Source organism: Aythya ferina, assembly GCF_964211825.1.
Source record: "Aythya ferina genome assembly, chromosome: 2".
Lineage (NCBI taxonomy): Eukaryota > Metazoa > Chordata > Aves > Anseriformes > Anatidae > Aythya > Aythya ferina.
This window is the reverse complement of record NC_140297.1, coordinates 30,585,013-30,591,697: the sequence shown is the minus strand read 5'-3', so window position 1 is coordinate 30,591,697 and position 6,685 is coordinate 30,585,013. Positions and strand designations below refer to the sequence as shown.

At 33.0% G+C, this 6,685-nt stretch overlaps 1 protein-coding gene across 1 annotated transcript in view; it reads left to right on the top strand.

Moving 5' to 3' along the window:
- The first annotated feature begins 4,124 nt into the window (after positions 1 to 4,124).
- Positions 4,125 to 6,685, top strand: part of DGKB (diacylglycerol kinase beta) — a 394,311-nt gene continuing 391,750 nt past the window's right edge. The window contains exon 1 of the mRNA XM_084510955.1: positions 4,125 to 4,195. The gene's annotated coding sequence lies outside the window, so the exon portion shown is untranslated. The remainder of the gene's footprint in view (positions 4,196 to 6,685) is intronic.

The following is a 6,685-nucleotide window of genomic DNA, read 5'->3' as shown; positions in this document are numbered from 1 at the left end:
ATATTTACCATGTATATTTAAAAATTTTTCATGGTTATGGTAACATCAGCAAGAAAAGCGAGGGAAATCAAATATTTAGTGGTAAGCCTCCCATCAAAATTTGGTTACAGTTAGCATGTCAATGAAATCTCACTTAACAAGTCTATCATAATTAGTTTCTGATTCTCATTTATGTAGTCTTTTTCCAGGAAAGTTTTTAATTATAGTAATGCAAATAAAAATAAAAATCCATCAACACCTCTCTGAAATTATTTGTGATTAGTGAAGGCAAGATTTAAGAATAGGCTTTTCGAATCTTGAAGTGAATGCTAATACAGATTTAATTAATTTTCTTCTTTTTATTAGTATTGTTATTTTGAATGAATTAATGAATTGGCCATCCTAGTTATTCGCAAGCTAGTGTAGAGACTAGTGTAAAAAATTGTTCGGTCTCTATGCTTGAGGAAAACAATGTCAATTTTTTTCCACCATTTTTTGACTCTGATGTTCACAGTCTAGAAAAGTGTCATACAAAGGCCATCATCTGATATTTCTGGAACTGTTTCCTTTGATTGCCTCAAAAATCATTGGACTTCTCTTTTGGGGAAATCTCCAAAACAGTCTTTCATCAGAGCTGTATAGTTATTTGAAATTAAAAATGATAGCAAATCTATTGCAACAAGTATTAATATGTATGTTATTTTTGTCAAAGATATTGTGAATTTTTGTTTTCTGAATAGCAGCTGTCACAGTTGTATTAATTTGGAGCCATAAGAAAATGAAGCTTCTGGAGCACAATATGTATGAACCTCCATACTAGTATTATTTTCCAGCATTCTGGTGTTTATCCTCCTTTTGGTGTTTCTTGTCCAAATGGAAATCAAATAGCATCATCAAAAAGCCTATTTATAAATGAGTCTATATTTTAAGTGTTGGTTTCTTATTTTTTTTACTGCCAGTTTTGCTTTCCTTTTGAAGGAAAGCTACACTCCCAGAAGGCTTTCAATATTCAGAAGGTCTCTCCTTAAATCTCACCTAGGAGAGATTTCTACAGGAACTACGAATCAAGATTGAAAAGACTGAGGAGCTGTATGTAGCCCCTGCTGCTATATGCACATGAAATATTATTAATTGGCTTAAACCAGAAATGAGGTAGTTGTCAATTATGTATATGTGTGGGTTTTTTTTAGTCATGAGTTGATTGTGTTATGTATATATAGACATTCAGTCAGACTCTGATTAAGTTTGGCATGGCTGTTCTTCCAGTTGAAACAAAGTGGGGTGGATTCCTAGGTGAAGAATGTAAACATGGGGTATGAGAGGGGAAGGGTGAGAGTGGTAAGGAATAAATGAAAGGCTTAAAAGGGTAAAGCTTGTACAGACAGTGCTCTTTCATTATTGTAAGGCTCATTTATTCTCTACAGATAAAATCCTACAAATTTTTTGAAACCTAATTTCCATAGGAGATAGTTTTGCTTAAGTGACGAAGATAGTATTCCAACTTAAATGTTTCTGTCAGAATCCACTTACACTAAGTGTTGAGAAATTTTCTATTTTCAAATTCGTCACCAATTTATTAAGTATGTTCTTTTCATTTATTTCAAAGGAAGAAAATGTCCGATATGCCTGTGTGAAAACAGATATAAGAAAATCTATTCTAAACAATACAGCAGAAAGCTTAAAGCCATTTTGCAAAGCTTAATTTAAAAATAAGTCCCTTTCTCATCATGCATGTTTCTGCTGAAGAAATTTATCCTGCCACCTACTTCACCATATGGAATTTCAACTTGGTGCTAAATCACAGTAGATGCATCTGTGACAGTGTTGAATACATGCTTAAGTCAGTGAAGAGGCTGAATTTGTACACTAATAGCATAGCTCATTTGAGTACTGTTTTCATTTGTAATCTACTTGAAGTAGTACTTTTTACACCTCAGATGTTCTTTGGCATGGTGTACTAACATAATTATTGTCTTGAGGCTCAGTCCATCCCTTCTGGAATCCAACTTTTGATTTTCTTTTCTTGGTCTAAAATATATTAATGCAACTTTGCTATTAAAAGTGTCTTGGAAGAAAACATTTCATGTGCATGTTTGAGATATTATCTTTCCACTGATTCATCCTGTCAATTTACAGATGGGGCTAAATGCTGTTATAAATGATACTGTTTCAGTTTTGACTAATCCCATTTTCAATAACATATTTTCAAAAATACCCGCAACTAACAACATCAACAAAGTTGTATATAATTTATATATACTGTAGCTTATGTCCAGGCACATTGCAGTCCCTTATGTCCACGAAGCAAAGATTCCTCTTTGTTCAAAATACTGAACTGTAAGTCAAGGGAAAAAAAAAAAAATCACTGTATTATACTACATAAAACAACAGTTTTGTCTCTTTCATTAAATATGGTATGTTTGTTTGCTCTTTTTCCTGCAAAACTGTTATTTATTATAGGCTATTTCAGTATCCATTGTCAAATGTTTACCTGTAGGGCTACAGTTATACCCTGCCATGCTATCATGCTATGTGTAATTTGCTCTTTTTTATTGCTATGAAAAACATAAAATAATCTGCTATTTAAAAAAAAATATATAATATCTGAATTTCACATAATACATTAATACATTTAGTTAAAATATAAGGCTTTTATGTTTGTCCTTTTCCTTCTTATTGCCAGGATATATTACTTATGTACAGATCAATAATGTAATCCTAGAGCTGCTCTGGATTGTACTATTATAATGTCAGTGTTTATACAAATAGCATCTAGGTTGTTGTGTTGTTTTTTTTTTATTTTTGTGTATGGACGTTCAATAATTTCCCACTCAACTGAGTTTGTTAAACATTGTAATTCAGTAAATAAATCTGTTAAATACTTATTGGTAATAAATAAAATGTTGAAGTTATTGACCATTATTATAGAAGTGTGATATATTATGTTATGATATATTATTATTATGTGGTGATATATTATATCACAACAAGAATACTTTTCTCTTTAAAGACGCTTCAATTTATATTCCTAATCTTTAGTTCAGCTGGGTACATTTGAAATCTGCTGATGACCAGAAAACTATTAAGTGAAAATAAATAAATTGTATGTAACTCATTAGGGGATATGTTTTAATAACATCAGTAAGATATATTTAACATTATAGAAATACAACTTCACTGCGCTCTTTCTGTGCTTTTTTCCTGTGGGTTTTTTTTTTTTTCAATTAATAATGTAAACAAGTTTGCACTCTTGTAGCAAGTTCACCCTCATAGAATAAACTATATCATACTGAATAGCAAAAATGTGCACATTTTGTTAAAAAGAATTTTCTAGAAACCTTTGAATGAATGGGGAGATTGAGTCAGCTTCTAGCAAAAGGCTTATCTAATGCCCATGTGAATGCTCAGTGTATTGTTTTGATTAAAGTGTGAATGGTAAACTGCTGATCTGAGGTAGCTTGTTATCCAAGATGCAGACAAAGCCATTTTCAGCTGTGTAAACTGCAAAGTGTTAGTGGTAGAATGGCATAAATTGTGTGCCATTCAGTGAATGTACATTATGGGTTTGGATTGCTATTCTAGATGATTAGGATTAACACTAAATGAAAAAGAATAACATTACTACTTTTTTTTTTTTTTTTTTAATGTCTTATGTGCAAAGACTGTTTCGCAGGAATATCAGGGTACATGTGGGATAAGGAAAATTAGGATTAGAGAAGCTTTTCTGCCATATATTATTTTCACATATACTTAGTTTAGTGTACTAAGTTTACTATACTAAGTTTAGTGTACTGTAACTTCACAGTTGCCCAGTTTATAAACATTCTAGAGCATGAACTCCACCAGTCTTGGTTACTACAGTGCAAGACTAATTGTAATTTATTTATTTTTTGATCAGTTTTCTCCTCACTCCTCTGCACCTCCAAAACGCAGACTATTAATAAAAAACAACATGAAATGACTTGCTGATTAAAATGCAAGTGATGATTCAGTGATGAAAACACCTTGAAACAGAACTACATTATTGACAGGAGAAGCTGATTTCTTTAACAAGGGCACAATTGATGTAACTTTTTTTAGCATTATATTTCATATGTAAATGCATGTACTATAGCAGTCTAAAGTTCAAATATTTTAACTTGCAGATTAAATGAAACTGAATCCAGAAGCAAGGACAGTCTTTGAAACCATGCCCTGTCTGGCTCAAATCTGTCAGGTAATTCAAATGTTCTGTTCTGCTCATGATATAACCTGATGTTCCACAGCTATAAATGAAAGGAAGATATGCAGAGCCATGGGTGATAAGCATGTGTGGAATAAACAGTAGCCCCTGGAAGAATTTTTCTCACTGCCAAGTGCTCTTGTTCAAGTAGACATGTTAAATCAGAACACATTGGTAAAGCAAACACTTGATAAAATAGCAGAATTGATAACTGTCTGCAACATATAGTTTCTTACTAGTAATCTGGTCTATATGTTATGGTAATCTATTTCTTCCTCCCTCCCTCCCTCCCTCCCTCCCTCCCTTCCTTCCTTCCTTCCTTCCTTCCTTCCTGTCTCTCTCTCTCTGGTGCTCCAGGAAAATGCATGCAGTTGTTGCTATATACGCAACTGTGCTTAGCTCCTGACAGGGTTATGTGGCTTACACAAGATATTTATCTTCAAGAAAATTATTTGTGGCATCTCTGAGACACCAAAGTGGGTATTTCTCATGGTCTTATGGCTCAGACCATGCCACGTAAAATTCAAATTCATCTCAACACTTGACCGTGACACTACATATTCCTTCTGCTCTTCAGGTTCAGAATAGGGTACCAGAGAGGCAGTCAGAGATGATCCTACAAGGATCAAAGAATCAAAGAACCATCTGTCCTAAAAGTAGTTGGCCTCACTAGGTGCTTTGTAGTCAGACCAAACTCTGCCTGTCTGTAAGAAAAATGTGAATATGACATACCAAGTCTCCAAGTCACCTAAACTTCAGGGACCTACTGAGATCTCTCAGCAACGAGAGTTACAGATGTCTGCATAAAGCATATTGTTAGTGGAAGTTGGACAGATAAATATATTGTTGTATTTTGAAACTAATACAGGTTCTGAACTAGGAGTTCCACAGTATTAGTTATACCACTAAGACAGAACAACTCCATTGTTTTGAAAGGAACTGTTACAGATTTGCAAAAGAAGTAATTACACAAATTTGTGGGCTGCATGCTCCATTTTAATTAAGTATGCTCTGAATATAATAAGAAAATGCAAATCAAATATTCTTGTGGGGTGTTTTTTTTTTTATTATTTGTTATTGTGGTTTTTATCTTTTATTTTTAGAAAGGAAGAATTATCTTACTTTCAACTATTTTAAGCATATTTTTAAATAAGTGCTTATTGACAGAAAACAGAGAAATTCAGCTTGCAGACTGAGATGGTGGAATTTGCATGCCCATTGTTTTTTTATTTCAAAAAACACGCAAACCTTATAGACAGTAAGTGTTTTGTTGCTACAGCCTAGACATATGTCCCATCCCAATGCAGACACTTGTATTGTGGCAGTGGATGGGGACAATTTTTCTTCCAATTTCAGACCCAGATCCAGAATTTACTATAAATATGCAATAGTTTGAGGTAAATCAACATTAAAAAGAATTAGACCTTTTCCACTGAATTCTGCTCCGTTAGGCTGATGATGCATGTTCACTTTTAATACGATCTTTAAAGAAGAGCATGTCTGTCTGGAGACAGGTATCTTATAAAATTTATTGATAAGTTTTAGTTCTGCTTTTGTTCATGATTTCTTCTTCCAAGAATTAACTCTTCTAGCATTAACTCTATATGGCCATAAATTTATCTGAATAACTCCAGTATTATTGTGTAAGCTTTCACTTCACCTTGGTGTGTAATTGTCTATCTTTTTTACTTTTTTTTCTTTTTTTTTGGATGAACAGTATGCTTTAAAAAAATAGAGAACATTGGCTTGGACTCTTGGGGGAATATAGCTATTTAATTCATAAAAATGTGAACTGAGGGTACTTCTTGAACAGTGTGCAATTATCTTAGTACCTTTAAGTAATGTAACATCACAGACTACAACAGTTTAATTGGATGACTTTGTACATATATTTTGTAAGTACATAAAGTACAAAATGTTTGCTCTCTTTTGAGGTCTCGTGGAAGTATACAGAGCACAGTGAAACCCACGCAAGCTATGCATACAAATACCAGATGAGTCATTCAATAGGAATCACACTGTTTAGAAACAAACTAGAAATAGGGAAAGGTATATTGATTGACAGGTAACAGGAGGTTAACTACTAGTAATGGAAGGAGTGTGTCTTAAGACTAGACTAAGTGTTACTGAGGTAAGGAAACCTTATATCTGTATCTTGCAGATACATTCTGTTCATACTGTGTGGAACACTTCTGGGGTATGAATCATTTGGCATAGCAGGCAATTTTGCTATAGACATGCACATTTAAAATCAATATTTGAAATTACATTTTAATTAAGGTTGATATTATTTTCCATAGTCACATTTTTTTATTGTTACTTCATGAGTAATAAAGCTAGATTTCTATTTATTTATTTATTTATTTATTTATTTGAGACTGAGGATTCATTTTGCAAGACACAAGTTATTTCGGTATAGCTATTAAGATAATGAGGCAGCAATGAAACTGATTATGGAACGTCCTGTGGTGTAATCACCTAATA